Genomic DNA, 17,467 nt, shown 5'->3' with positions numbered 1-17,467 from the left:
AATTGAAGAACTTACTTTCCCATAACCTCCGTAATTATTGGTGGAGATTTATGATTTTTTAAAGGATCCAAAATTATGGTCATCCCCCGCATCATCATGAGCACCAACATCCAATGTCGACTAAAATAATAATAAAATATGATTATTATAAAATTAAAATTCAACCATAGTAGTGATAATGTTTAAGTAGTTCGTTCTTACTCAACAATCCAAGGAATGAAATATATTTGGCCTTGTCTATCCATAGTCATCATCCATTTGGCTATAAGATCCACCGTATAGTTTTTACTTTCATTATTGCCAATAGAAAGATGTTCGGTGACAAAAAATTTATATAATTGTCGTGAATTTGGGTGCATGCTTTCCCAAATGCATCTGTAGCATATCCAAAATTAATATAATCAATCATTCATATTACATTTTCAATTAATAAATTAATATCGTCAAAAAAAAATTGGGCAGAGTTTCCTCTGTTTTTATAGCATATCCAAAATTATTAGAACCTATAAATTCAATTCAGACAAAACATACAACAAACAACATGCATGTTCTCAACCATAAGCCACCGCAGCACACAAAATTCGCAGAACCTACTTCACTAAGACACACATGTTCTCAGCCTTCCGTTATCTCCGCAGCACATAATTTCATCTCAGAACTTACTTCACTACGGATAAATATCTAATATATTCAAACTCCTCTAATAGTATGTAATGACATAACGGATTGATACATACCTCATACCAAACAGCATAGCTGAGGATCCAATATTATCCATGGAGGCTGCTTGATAAACGTCTTCCGAAGTGATGAAGATATATAGCCTCGTGTTCTCCTATAAACTCCTATAAAATGAAATGGGCAGAGTTTCATTTATTTCTATAACATATCCAAAATTCATATGTATTTAAAATTTCAACAAAAACAAAAACATTATTATTATATATAGTAATTTATAAAACATGTTCAACTAATATCATCAAAAAAAAAATGGGCAGAGTTTCCTCTGTATTTATAGCATATCCCAAGTTATCTACTTATAAATTCACATCAAACAAAACATATAACAAACAACATGCATGTTCTCAACCATAAGTCACCGCAGCACACAGAAAATTCACAGATCCTACTTCACTAAGACACACATGTTCTCAACCTTCTGTTATCTTCGCAGCACACAATTTTATCTCAGAACCTACTTCACTATGGATGAATATCTAATATATTCAAACTCCTCTAACAATAGTTTGTAAATATAAAAAATAAAAATAAAAAATTAAGTAGTAATTACTACTTACCTTAAAAATTAATATTCACCAATTTCAACCTCGAACAAATATTTCAACCTTGAGTGTGAGCTCACACTCAAACAAATATTTCCTACAATAAAAAGTTAAACATTAGTAAATATATGGTAATTGAATTGATCCTAAAATAATATAATTAACAAAAATATACTTTAAAAAAATCATTACCTAAATAATATATAAAATTATGCAAGCACTAATTTTTAATATAAAAAATTATGTAAACAACATTATTATAAATAAAATAATACAAAAATACCCTAAACCGAAATATACATTAAAGAAATCAAGTTTTAGTGATCAATACACGTTTTAAACAATGAAAATGTCTTCCAATCCTATATAAAATTTCAAAAATATTAAAAAAATAACTATATAAACATACATAGAAACTACCATTAAACCCACACAATATTTCTTCATTTTTACCCTAAAACTTCAAAATAACTCAAGATTAAGTATATATACATGATTTCAAGCTTTAATATGCAAGGAAATGGAAGAAAAAAAACAAAAAAAAATGGACAATGTGGGGCTTACCTGTGGGTAGGGACGGTGGTGGGAAAGCTTCGGCCGTGTCTCTGTGAAGGAGAAGAAGATGTGCAAATGAGAGGGAAAAATAGGTTTTTGTGCTAAAGTAGGTGGAGAGCACTTTTCTCCTCGGTTCTATAGAACCGCGGAGAAAAGTGGGGAAAAGTTTCACACTTTTCTCTGCGGTTTTAGACCCAAAACCGCGGACAAAAGTGAGTCGTTCAAACCTTTCACTGCGTTTTTTTTAAAACCGCAATAAAATAAGGCGCGGACATTAAATATAATTTATTTGACTCTTTCAAACCTTTTCTCTGCGCTTTTTATTTATTGTTTAAAAAAAACCGCAGAGAAAACCTATATTTGTAGTAGTGATTTTGTTATCGAGTTGTAACATTATTTAATCAATCCTTGTTTATTTGTATATTTTGCTTAGAGTTGTAAGGGGTTTTTTACCATTTCCATTGATGCAATTTACTTTTTCCTAACAAAAAAATCAAGCAATTCATTAGCATACCCATAATTTATTAAACAAAATGATTTATTCATATTGAAAGACAAGTTTAATAAACAAAATTAAAATAAAAAATAGACAAAGGACTTAATATTGCATAAAACTTTTATAAACCAAAATGTTAATTTATAACAATAATATAATGATAAAAAACCATTACATACAACAAAAAGACTTTTGAAACAACTATAATAAACTAAAATAAATGAACATTATTAATATAAACATAAATTGTTTGCTCAACATGATGAACTTATTCATAAGAAAACAACAATGAATCTCATTAATCAAAACACAAACCATTTTGAAATTAGATTAAACTTCTGAAATGGGTTAATATATAGTGTGAATCAAGGATATGAAAATCAAATAACATATATTGAGCTTTTTTTTTGGTATGAAAAAATTAATGAAGATAGTAAAATGTAGTGTATAAAGTGAATTATTGAATACAAATAGCCACACACAAAAAAAAAAAAAACATGCAAGTTACCATATTAGTATAATAATCCAATAAAAAATGCAATGCGAAATGTATTTCTCTATTTTTTTAATTAAATATTGTCCAAATAATGTTATTAAATATATTTATTTCTTATTTTTTTTTAATTAAATCTGTTAAAGATATATTTTATTAATTAAGTGCATATTATTAAATTAATGATTGCTATAAATATCTAGCCAACATATCACATGTTAATTTCGTACAACGAAATTATTAAAAGAATAATATTAAATTAAAGTAACCACTATATATTATGTAATCTTAAAAGAATATCTTATGATTATATATAAGCCTAACTTAATTAATTATCGATCTCTGGGCAAAAAGTGATGGTAATAAATTCAATTGAAAAAGGATTTTGATCCGATGGAATTGATGTTTGATAAAGATTGAGTTGATGCAATGTGAGACCATTTTATGAAAAGTTAAACATTTTTTCTTTAACAAAAGCTATAAGCTAACCCCAATAAAGATAATTAAAAAGAAGTAATAAAGAATAAAGAAGCAATTATAGAAAGAAATGAAAAGAAAAAGTGATTCAAAAAACAACAAATTAGGGTTTTGAAGTTAAAGACATAAAATTTGATGAAAAACCCTAACCACTTGAATTATACCCTTAAAACCTTGAGCAAAAACTAGCAGAAGGGGACTCTTGGAATGTTCTCAATTCCAGACAGTACCCTACTTTAAGGGCATCTTACTATGAATTATTGCACAAATATATATATATATATATTTTTTTTTCAATTTTAAAAAATAATATAATTTCCAATTTTTTGGGGACAAGTGAGTTTGATGGACATTTGAATTAGAAAAAATAAATCATTGAGCAATAATTTCCCTATCATAGCTTGTGACGAAATTAAAACTGCTTTTTATTAAAGTGGCTTTATAAAGCTATATAATCTTCTTATTGATTTATATTACTATATAAATCTTTTATCAGTAACTTTTTAGGTAAATATATATTTATTTGGTGCAAACTAAAAGAGGTTTTCACCTCGAATGTAAAAAGAAGGACACATATATTAATGAGAAAAGTTAACTAAAGTGATTGTTTTTAATCTATTATAATTGATTTGTTTTTTTAATGAAAGAACTAACCACCTTGAATTGATGATTACAGTACTCCCATAATTGTAAAAATAATAAAAAAAAATTATGCATAAGGTTATGTGAAAACTGTTTGGTATTGTTTGGCACGTATGCAGATTTCGAAATTTTTACATGACATGGAATGCTGAACGAGGTAAATTGATTGTTTCGAATGTTATATTATTGTGTTTGGTTATGTACTCAAATCTTATTTTTGATTTTTGAGAATATTAATTTAACGTGTTTGATTATGTGTGTCAATCGGTTAATTTTTATACTTTTATTCAATTAACAAAATATATTTTTATTACAATCATATACAAAAGTATACTTTATTTTTTAACAGCATTGTTATATTTTTTGTTTAAAAACAAATTTCATATTTGTTGCGGCATTATTGAGTTAATAATATTATGTAAGTATTTTTTTCTTCATAATTTGTATCAAAAGAATCACACAAATAGCCTCTAACTATTATTGTTTTTTTATTGAAAAACTAATACTTGTTGATAAAAAAAGGCTAATATCATGTAAAAAAAAATTCACCAAGCATAAACACTACTATAAATTTATTTTATGTTTAGAAGGGGTCTTTGTGTTTTCTAGTTACTTTTAGGCGTAGAAAACTAGGTAGAGGGTGAGATTTCATTTCACACCAAAAATGTACCAAAATTAATAATATGAAAATAAAATTGAGTACTAGAAAGCTTCACATTTCTTCATTATGTTTTATGAATAAACCTTATGTTTATTCTAGTTCCAAACTTTAACAAATTCAAGTGATATTTTCGCAACCCATGTAAATGAAATATGCAAATTAATATAAGAAAATATCAAAATATGGAAGTGTTTCAAAATTAACATTGTTAATACAATGACAATTACATAATAGCACCAAATTCCACGTTAACTACATGATTATTAATGCTTTAATTCATAGGATCAACTACCAATTCAATGCTAATGTGTTCAGTGTCTACTTTTATTTCCTTTAACATGTTTTCTTATAACTAGATACTTAATGTTGATTTGTTTACTTTGACTTTTTTTTAGCATAACAATCATGGCTATACATTCTCAATAGCTTAGAAATAGAATCTATAACTCTAAGTCCATGTATGAAAATCTTTAATCACACATTAAGTAATTGAATAAATAATATTTTTGTTCCACCAAACTATGACCACTATATTATTGTGCCCCCTGAATAATTTGTGATGCTAACAATTTCTCCCGAACTTACACGTAGGGATACACATTTTTCTCATGAGAACGGGGCCCCGTCCTTAATGGGGCGGGGAACAGGGCGGGGACAGGATAATGTTCAATCCCCTAATGGTAAATGGGGTGGGGGCGGGGAGCGGGGAGCGGGGATGGCACTCCTCGCCCTAATAAGGCCCCGTTTAAATTATTACATATTTTTGTAATATTTATATCTTTCTTTATGTATTATTGTAGTATATTAGTAACTTTTTAATATTTTAAATTCTATTTGGGATAATGTTTAGTATTTTAAATAATAAATATCATGCAATATTTTAATTTACATAGATTTTACGATTTTTATTTTAAAAGTTTAATCTAAAATTGATTTTTTAAATAAATGGGTCCCCGTGGGGATTCTCCGCCCCGTCGCCGATGGGGAATAAGCAAGGATGGAGCGGGGATGAGGATTAAAACTATAAATGGGAACAGGGTGGAGGGAGCACTCCCCACCAATTCCCGCCCTGTGTGCATCATTATACATGTTACTGAAATATGAGATTTCTGTTAGATTTCGTCTTAGGTGGCTAATAGATTGATGATGTGACATTTTGTCTGTTGATGTGACAGTGTCATGTGTAGAATAATTAGTAATTTCGCCCCCCGAACTTTGACCACTACTAAATTGTTCTCGTTTTATTAACAGAAGTCTCATATTTTAGTAACATATATAGTTCGAGAGAAATTTTTAACATCGTGAATCATTCGGAAGACACGATCATATAGTGTTCATAGTTTGAGGACAAAATGCTATTTATTCCAAGTAATCTAATTAGCCTCAAAACATGAAATGAACCTACCTCTATAGAGAAAAGTAACCAAAAAATTGTCGGTTTGTCTCAATATATATAAGCATATATACTTTATTCACAGCTTTTCAGTGGTCTAAACCTAGGTTTCTTGAATATAGTCTCAAGCAAGGATGAACCCAGAGAAATACTTGAAAATTAGGAGGAAATATATAAAAAAAATTCTAAATAATTTGGGGGCCAAGGCCCTTTTACCTAAGTTGTAGTTCCGTCGACCTAGTCTCAAGATTCATTCAAATCAAACTTTTGGAGATAATTTATTTAACCTCATGAAGCAAATCCTTATTATTGGTTACAAGTAAAATATTTTCACAAATAAAACAAAAGAATAAATCTTATTCCCACTAACCTTATTATGGTATATAAATTGATGGATAATGTTTACTTCAAAACCAAAAGAAAAATCACATCATAAAATTTTAAATATTATTGACAGAATCCTTGTTTTAATCCGCATATGAACATATCTGAAGTTGACAAACCAATTACTAACATTAATCCCTTTGCAAATAGTCAAGCTTTATATCTTTTAATATTGCTTAATTTATTGGATTTAAAGACCAATTTATAAATAATCTTATAACAAATCTTAGAACTTAGTCTTAAGAAATTAAAAAGAATGTGATATTAGTTTAGATTCAAAGTTCTTAATTTTAAAAATGTTACACCCAAATTTCGGGATTAAGTAAACGACCTCGAAATGTAGACTCGTAAAAGCATAGACTCGAAATAAATGAATTTTCACATTACACTTGTGCAAATTATCATGGAATGTCATAGCCACATGGTTCTAGATACCATCAGTGTTCGAGTATGAGTTGCAGGCTCGAAGGCATTAGCCTTCTCTGAAGGATGAGCTTGACAGACTTGGCAAGGGAGGAGGAAGCAACTACTGGAATGATAAGCTTGAGGCTATGAGTGATCTTGAAAGCGCGTTGAAGCAATGTTGACGCGTTTACTATACGGAAAAGCTGTTAGGAAATCCCTACTTCTTTGAGATTAGTGAAGACCGTTTGTCAAACCCTTAATTTTATGAGATCTTTATTTAAATAATGCATTTAAGTCCTACTATTATTTGAATTTGAATATATGTTGTAATTTCTAAAATTAGGGGAAGAGATTCTTGTAACCAGGTCTATAAATAACCTGCATCTGGTCATTTGTACTCACGCATAATTTTGTGCTGGGAAAGACTGCCAAATAGATTTCACTTGAAGCTTTCACATAGAGTTCATAATAACAGTGACTCGTGGAAGTATGCAGATTACAAACTGTTGAACCACGTTAAAAATCTTTGTCTTTTCTTTTCTTCTTAAATTATTATTTATTGCTGTACATAATTATGTTGACAAAAATCAGCGTTAACCAAAACTTAGTATTTAACTTTAAATCTATCATACTTTTCATTCAAACTTGTAAGTATTTACTGACAAAAAAAATGTAAATATTTTAATTTACATTGGTCTCTCAATAGTTGAACATTTTTTTTTTAATTTGGTCTACTTTAGTTAAAGTATGCTTTCTTGCTTTTTTTGGGGGGTTCTGACCCGATGACTGGAGAGAGATTATAATACTTATATAAATATATATATATATATATATTTATACTCAAATCAACAACATTATTTTATAACTATATCGAGTGATAAATGATATCGATGTATACATTTTTGTGCTTCACATTACTCTTTTTCTCCTAAGTAGAAAGGTTAAAATTTTTGTTCTCAAAAAAAAAAAAAGAAGAAGTTAAAAGGGTTAAATCAGTGAAGAGAATATGTACCCCATAAAAGTGCTAATTAAATAGCTGCTAACTGTGCCATGTTTTGAAATCGGTAAATAATAGACTCAAAATATATTTTTTCTATAATTTATTTTTTATCATAAACAAGAAAAAAGAAAAAGGATGAAGAAAGTTAGCAAAAAAAAACAAATTTCATATTGATAAAATAAATTAAAATTTTCGGATTATGGAGAGACATCATTTAGGTAAACATATAATACCAACAAACTCGAAAAGAAGTTAAAGAAAGGACCCAATTAATTAATTTTGCTTATTATCGGAATGTTCAATTCCAGACAATACCAGTCTATTTTAAGGGAACCTTTTTATTTATCTTATATTAGGTCTATTTCATTGTCATAAACAATTGTTTGTAGTTATAATAGGCATCCCGCCAATTTTAAGAAATTTTGAATAATTTACTGTGCTAAAATCAGAGTTCAAACAATTAGTTGCATGCATACATAATTTTTTTTGTACGCGTGGAAAATATACTATTTGAACTCAGATTTCGGTACTGTAAATTATTCAATTTTTTTTTAAATTAACAGAATGCCTACTATAATTATCATGTACATTGTCATACAAAAAAATGGGTTATAATTTCTCAAACTACCGAAAATAAAAACGTCTCTACAATAAGGACAAAAGTAATGCTCCTACTTAATAAACTCCCTATATATATAGGAATTTTCTTAAGTAGGGCATCACTTTGTCCCTATTGTATGTACGGTTTTTTTTCAGCATTTGAAAAATATTATAATCTAATTTTTTTGCATGTTGGCGTATATTGTAGTTATAACAAGTATCTCCTAATTTTTGGAAAATTATGAATACTTTACGGTGTTGAAATCAGAGTTTAAACAATCAGTTGCATGCGTGCTTGATTTTTTTATACGCATGGAAAATAGACTATTTGAACTATGATTTCGGCACTATAAATTATTTGGAATTTCATAAAAATTAGCGAGATGCCTACTATAACTATCATTTACGTTGTCAAATAAAAAAAATAAATTATAATTTCTTCAAATACCGAAAATAAAAAAACGTCCCTACAATAAGACAAAAGTAATACTCCTACTTAAAAAGCTCCTTATATATACATATATTTTTATATTTATTTACATATATGCAAATTAATCATTCATCAATAATTTTCCTTTCAAAACTAGACCACATAGTTTTATTACTTTTGTATAAAGTAGCTTTATGTATCCAAAAGATTCTTCTTCGATCGAAAAACTCCACACAGTTTGATATCAAAATAAGAAACATATAAGACACATATGAACTGTTGTAGTTTTTTTTTTTATATTAATTTTCCTTTTTGATAATAATGTAAATTATTAAATACTATTGTTGGTTGGTGGAAAATGGGGTCTCATTACCTTCTCATGACGCCATACAAAGGTGTGATTAATTAGAGACATATTAAGACACTTTGACAGCCAATTTTCAATTAATTTTTTTTAAAAAAAGTGATCGAATGAGACAAATTAGTACGGTCAAGTCAATTATATATGTTTAACTTTTATGTATTTACATGAAGAAAATAAAAAATAAATGCATCTATATATAATCATGAGGAGACTTGAGGTAAAAAATTTCTGAGCTTAATTAATTACTTAATGTAATTCTAACCATATATATGTTGGTTTTGTAATGAATAATAGAGAACCTTTACATAAGAAAACTATATATATATATATATATATATATTAAAAGATAGTTTATTATTGACTTGTGCTATAAACCCTAGCTAGACTTAGTTAAGTTATTACATTATATTTGATAGCTACATCATGGAAATATTGAGAAAAAATTTACACTAGCTAGTATAAAAGCACAAACGGTATATTTGGACATATTAGTAACAGTTTTTTACAAGACTAAAAATATAGATTTGTTTATTTGTGCTATATACGTTTTCATAGTAAGATACTAATTTGGTGTTACGTTACACCATAAGCACTAAAAACTAAAGTTTTAATTACCATTATATATATAGTGAAAAGAAAGGAAATAATAATTGGACTCTAAAAGAAATTTAATTTGGTTTTAAAAAATAAGTGTAAAGCCCCGATTTTCGAAGACGTTACTTAGGGAATCTGTTTAAAAATAATAAACAATAAATGCTTTAAGACACTAAAAGAAAATATTTATTTAAAATTTAAACCGACAATGAGATCTCATTATTTAAAAATAAAAATGTTAGAGGCTGGGCTCTAGTTATTTTATGTTTTTATGATATTATGTGTAATTTTTTTGGTTTGCCATAATATTAACTAATTGAATTTGCGAAAAGACCATAATACCTTCAAGTTTGGGATTGGTCCAAGCGGCATTTTAGATACTTTATTTCTTCTGATACCATTTGTAACATCCCACGTTACTATGGCTACTTCTGGGAATGACAACTGGCTCTACAAATCAACACGGGTCTTTCCAGCGTACTTTGTCCTCACTCCCACGATTCCTAGGAAAACTTCACAAGAGGTCACTCATCACTTGAGAACTCCAAAGTGCGTGCTGGGAAGTTTTCCTAAGAAGCGTGCGAGTGAGGAAAAAATACGCTGGAAAGACTCGTGTTGGTTTGTAGGGTCAGTCATCATTACAGAAAGCAACCATACACTACAAAAAATCTTAGTTGTAGTCACAATAAATTTTGTGACTAAAAATAAAAAATTTGCGACTAAAGAAAAATCACCTTACGTATATCATCACTAAAAAGTCCGTAGCTAAAAGTATTAGTCACAAAAATCACAATTTGTTGTCACTAAATGTATTTTTAGTCACAACAAACTTTATTACTAAAAATAATAGGTTGTGACTAAAACTACATTAGTGACAATTTGGTGATTAAATATGATTTTTTAGTTACAAGTAATTTTTTGTTGTTTCTAAAAGTGACATTTAGTCACATAAAATATATGTTGTGACTAAGAAGTTGTCACTAAAGGTTACATTTATTTGTAGTAATAGTAACGTGAGGTGTTACAATAAGAGAAAGAGAAAAACCCAACATCGATCGAGTATATAACGTAATATGTTTTTTTTTCAAAATTACAAAACTATGTAAAAAAAAAAAAGCAGAATATAAAACCACTGAGAAAAAACAATAACTTCTTTACATGGAATCTATGGCAATTTGGTAAAAAACTTTAAAAGTAAAATCTAGTGGAAATAATTTCAAAGGGAAAGAGTATTTTTCTTAGAAAGTATGTGACTTGTCTAAAAGAAAAATACGCTGGGACAAAAAATCTTAGAAAAATAAGTTACGAAAATATTAAAATTACCTATAAATAGTTTTTAAAGTTCATATATATAGTTATATACACAGCTCATATATTCTATTAACGAGATCCAACAAACAAGGAGCAAATTCAGTGATTTGGTGTGATGCATATATTTTCAAATGATGTTTCATTAATTAATCAATAATGCAAGAGCAACAATATGTAGCTAGATAATTCACCAAACCCTATTTATTCTTTGACATAAATATATATATATATATCATATGATTTGTGTGTTTAATATGTATCAATAGTCATATTGTTGCAAATCATGTCAATGAAATTTAATAGTGTTATATTGGTTAGAGAGATTTACACTACTCTACTGCTATAATTTGTACACAAAACTTTTACAGAAAGTTATTCCATCTCTGTGCTATGTTTTCAATCTGAAGGGAATCAATGAACACTAATTACTGAAATAATTGAAAAATATGTATATTTATATATATTATATATAAATGGAGCCTTTTTTTTAGACCTTAGATAAATACATTAGTAAAATATTCCTCCTACCCCACCAAAAAGAAAATGAAAGATAAACTTATTTCTATTTGTGAAATTTAAAGCATGTTAATTCTTTGCAAGTACTGTATAATTTATTAATTACTTTTTCTCTTTAAATATTATTAGTTTTACTGTTAATTAGCAAATGCAATGTACAAAAACTTGACGATTGCTTTAGTACAATATGACATCACCTTGACGCAAGCAATGCATAATAAACAAAATAAGAAATTAACAAAATTAACCATGGTTTGCTTGGTGTAATTTATATGTATATTTTATTTAATATATATTATTTTTGTTTTAAGTAGGCAATTGCTAGGAAGTTCTCATGTAATTTTATTGATTGGTAGGGAGACTGAAAATTTGGGTTGGGTTTTAATAACCCATTTAAATGCTTTTATGAACTTTATTTCATTTTTTATTTGAATTTGAAAGAAATGATAATGGGAGAGAGAGAATTTTGTCTCCAAACTACTCATTTTAATTCATCAAATCTTACTATTTGAAATTTGATAAATTAGTTATTTATTTAAATTTACTCTCATTTGTGTTTAAATCCATATTTTTATATATAAATGATGATTTGTCAAATTTTAAGTAGTATGTGCCTATAAAAATTAATCACAAGCACACATTTAAGAAAATTTTAAGAAAATTACTCTCTATTTTACATTTGTCCTATTCTAATATGAGATAATTATTATTCCTATTCTAAAAATATTGGTTGATAAATTCGCCGTGATCTTCATATAAATTGTAAAAAAAAACATTTCCTATGAAATGCACACATTTAAGTGGAATTAACAACGACTCATAAACTATGTCATAATAAAATATTATTGTTGTCGATGATAGAATTTTATTATCACATATTAATAATAAGAAATGTAGTTACAAATGAAGAGAAGAGTTACTCAAAGCTCTAGATTCGTTCGGAGATGGTGAGTTTATAAGAAATTTTAAATCTACATTTATTTGAATTATATGTCCTAACAATTTGTCCCCTTTGGACAGTTTAAGATTATTGTATATCTATTGTGACATAAATATGTACAATAATTATTTCCCACAACCGAAAAAGGCCAAAGAAGCAAAAGAATGTAAGCCTACAAGGCTCCCAATCTTTAGTAGCTTGGTGACATAGCAAGGTCATTTTTTATTTTATTTTCATTAATTTTATATAATTTCTTTTTTTGTTTTTTTCATTAATTTTATATAATTTTCTTTTTGTTTTGTTTTGATCCGATAATTAAAAAAAAAAAAGATTCTGATTTATTGGAGAAGATATAACATATTATGTTATTGTAGTATCTTTGTGCTTGAGAGTAGGATTATATTATAATAATATTTTTGTTATTTTTTCTCCTAAAGTGAATATAGGTTAAAGATTTGTCTGTATGAATAGTCCCCAAATTATATGTTTTACCAAGTTAGTCCCCACAATTTTAAAAATATGAAAGTCAATATTCTCAAACTTCCTATTTTAATTTAATGTGAGTATGTCCCTAGGTTTAACACCGTTTACAACAAATAGAATTAATTACAATTTGGTCTCCATTCTTATTAATTTTAGGGTTTATACCATTTTACTTACCTCTTGTTTGCTTATAGTGCCAAAATACTACACCATATTTTGACAAATTAGTGACAAAACACAGCCTTTGAATATCTTTAATCAAATTTATTTTCAATATTACCAAAATATCCTTATTTTAATTACATAAAATATCTAATTTTAAAAAATAATCAAATTTTAATATTATTTTTCTAAGAATTAAACCTTCATTTAAGAATAAAATATATTTAAACAAATTTAATTAAATAAAAAACTAAAATTTTAAAAATTCTTGTTATTTCATTAATTTAGAAACTCCAAATATTTTTAGCATTTAACTTTCAGAAAATTATTATCAAAATTAATTCATTATAAATAAGATATTTGTGTGATAAAAATAAGTATAATTTGAAAATAAATTTGATTAATATTTTGTTCAATGATATGCTTTTGTGTTAATTTGTCAAATAATATAAAGTAATATTTTGTTATTTATTAAATTAAAGAAGTGTACCATTTTTATTAAATAAAAAGTGTAAGCTCCCCGTTGAAATAAACAAGACAGCAGTAGTAAATTGGTATAATTTGTTATTGTTTGTTGATGTCGTTTTTCGTTAACTTATAAAAGAAGAGTAATTAAACGAAAAAATACCAAAAGAAACAATATGAATAGACACGGTTTTTTACGTGGTTCAGCAGTTAAAATCTACCTAGTCCACGAGTCTGTGTTATTAGCTCTTTGGAATTATCTTAAAGCTTTCCGGAAGCAATTATACAGAGTTTTTCCAATCTCAATTTCTCAGTTCATACAAATGAATCGTCCCACTCTATTTATAGAGTGGTTTTCTAAATATATTCCCACAAAATTCAGGTTGATATAATACAAATCAATTAAGATAAATGTCATTAAATGCATTAGTTACTACGTACACGGTAATATCCCATGATATTTGGGATTTAATAAAAGATTACATCAGATCCTTTAAACATAGGGATTTTACAGCAATAAACATGTTCACGCAGAGCTTACGAGCTTAGGCATTTGACCCACACGCCTTCGAGACTGTTCACCCATCGCGAGCTCATGACCTTGGTCCGCCTCTGTTGTCGACAAATAATGTTGACGAGACCATCCTATTCGAGCTCACAATACTCGAGCTTGTCGGAGGGCTGGAAATGAATCAAGAAATTTATACAAGTGTTGAACCATTGCCATTGTGAGTTTCAAGCCTAACTTATAATCTTGGAACACCTTCGAGACTACGTAGTTTTCGAGCTCACCTATCCCGACGTTGTCGCATTTACTGCTCAACGAGACCGTTTCTAACTTGCTGATCACATGACGACTATGCTTGTTTCGAGCTAACACCTTACGACCCTGAGTTTCAAGATCAAGATTTCCATTCTCGAAACCGGGGTGTAACATTTTCCCCCCTCAAAAGTATCAGTTCGAATCCTATGAGAATGAAACTTTTGAACTGCTACCTTCGAAAGTCGGGCCACCTACTACACTCGAGTGTGGACACACGTTAGCCAAGGATTGCGCAGTTAGAGTACTTGAGTACCTTTTACATCTGCCCACGTCTTTTCATATCTCCTTTTTTGCTGCCAACGTTATATTCATACCCCATCTGTTAGATCGAATTCTAAATCAAGCCAAAGGCCCAGATCAGTCCGACCCTTGATATCCTTTGGGGTTTATAAATACACCCACTTTGTCTTCTTCCTTTTTACTTTTACGTTCCAGTTTTCAGAGAAAGAAAAACCCAGAGCCGAAAAACTTTCTTTTCCTCATTGCATGTTCTCCAAACCGAAGAAACAAAACAACCTTGGCATTTTCGACTCCGTGAGATCTTTCTTGCAACCACTCCTAAAGTTGTCAATTTCACTATATCTGCAAACTTCAGTGTGTAAGTTTCTTTTTCTTGACTCTTATGCTTTCATGTCTTCATTCATTTCTATATTTTCCATTCCCATATGAATGTATGCTGTAGTTAGTAGTTTTTAGCAATGTTGTTTAGCATAAACTTTCGATTCAAAGTCTTTGACAACATAGTTCTGAAACCCAGATGTAGTGTAAAAAGTGCAAACATTGGTTTTTTTTTTGGGGTTATGGGTAATGTATCGTGTAAGCCAATAAATGGGGTTCTAAATTAGGGTTTTTAATTGCACCAATCCCAAAATTGTCACATTTTTGGGTAACTGCCAACTTTACCCTTGAAAATCCTGGATTCTTAAAATGAATCTACACTTTCCCACTATCGCATTAAGTACTCACTTGAAGCCCAAACTTTACAATAGTTCGAGGTTCCACTTCGAATTTGATATGGTCATGTATCGTATTTGGGCCAACAATGCTGATCTTGATACTAGCTTTTTGGACACTCTCGAAGATGAGTTCCTTGATAGGTGGCAGGTTCGGCTGGACGAGGAGGACGCCGAAAAGACGGCGAAGAAGCTTGATGCTACTAAGGAGGATGCACCTACTTCATAAAAGCGAGGTCATGGGCTGCACCCCATTAAGTTTTTTTGTAATACATTTTTTATTTAAGCCCTTGGGGCAAAGACAATTTATAACTCGTTTTAGGGCTATTTTATGTTTGTTCAAATAGTGATTTTAATCTTTTGTATATATGATTTTCTTGCTCGAAAACCTTTATACATTTGATTTTACATTTAGCTTTTACTTTAATATTTTTGCTTCACATCTATGGGTCGAAATATTTCAAGCACCTTATATTAAAGGTTCGCTTTTATGTTTTTTTATTTGTACAAACACACTTGTTGGATTTAAGCTCGAGTTACAATGCATTCATGCACAGTTTACATGATATATCAATGTCTAATCTCGCAATTTGTCAAGGTCGGACCTTACCTTCACCATACACTCGAAAGTACTTATATGGCGTGTAAGATTATTAGTTTAGTTATATCTTGCTTTTCTAGTCACGTTTCCTCTTCCTCGAGTAGCTCCCCAAGGTTGTGAGGTCGAAACTATCTTTTTGAAAATATTCCAGCCTCAGACTCGACTTAACTCGAAGTAGGTTTATTTACATTCCAACTTTCCGTCGATTAGTTTTAGCTGGTTTGTTCCAAACTTATTTTGCTCGTGTCTGGTTTGTAATCCATCCACTTATAATTCTTTTATAATCTGGTCAGGTCCAAACTATCTTAACTCGCGTGTATACTTAACATTTTGTGTCGGGTTAACGATCCAGACATTTTATTCTATGTTATTTATTTTTTCAAACTTATGGTATGATTTTATACCATTGATGCCCCTTTAATATCCTATGAGTGTGACCATAGGTTATTAAATTGAGGGAGTTTGCAAAAAATACAACAATTAATTAAGAAAACAACTTTGGTGCGAAATTCAATATTTTTATTAACAAATGCTTGAAAAATAAACAAGCTTGGTTACAACGAAAACATATTTCCTACATTATTGATAATAAGGTCGCAGATGTTCACCATTCCAAGCTCGCGGCACCAACTCTCCGTTTAGCCTTGCCAATTTATCTACCCCCGGCTGGATGATAAACTCAATCTGGTAAGGTCCTTCCAGTTAGGTCCGAGTACTCCAGCAGATGGATCTCGTGTAGCTAGAAACACACGTTGTAGGACCAGGTCTCCCAATCCGAACTTCCTATCTCGAACCTTCTTGTTGAAATATCTGGTAGCTCGTTGCTGGTATGTAGCATTTTTCAATTGAGCCTCTTCTCGTCTTTCTTCAGTGAGGTCTAGAGTTTCTTTGAGCTGAGATTGGTTCGAGGCATGATCATACGCATGGCTCCGTATAGTAGGTATTTCGACTTCCATCGGCAACATGGCTTCGCAACTGTAACGCCCTGCTAATTAGGGTCCATTACCAAGTGTGTTTAAAACCAGTGCTGGACTTGCTAAACAAGTCATTTGGGCTAAACATATGATTATGCCACTAAATGTTTATGTATGAAAACTTTCGGTCAACTCATAAACATTTCCATTAAGTTAAAAACATGTTCTTTACATGGGATCCCAAAAACATCAGTTTAAAAGTCAATTGCAATACTCAGGTTACACAATAAGCCGACCTAGGCGGCAAAAGCTGGGTTTGAACCTAGTTCCCCTTAGCATCTCGGCTGTGGTGGTTGAGCGGATTGCATATGTAAATACCACTGCTAATGCCCTCTGACTCATGGTTGGTTGAGCTTCTCTTTACCTTTACCTGCACCACAAAGCACCTGTGAGCCAGAAGACTCAGCAAGAAAACATATTCAACAGCTTGCAGAATAAAACGATTATCAAACAGTAATAACT

Source organism: Humulus lupulus, chromosome 5, assembly GCF_963169125.1.
Source record: "Humulus lupulus chromosome 5, drHumLupu1.1, whole genome shotgun sequence".
In the NCBI taxonomy this organism is placed as follows: domain Eukaryota; kingdom Viridiplantae; phylum Streptophyta; class Magnoliopsida; order Rosales; family Cannabaceae; genus Humulus; species Humulus lupulus.
The sequence above is the reverse complement of the archived record's forward strand: the minus strand, read 5'-3'. Positions refer to the sequence as shown.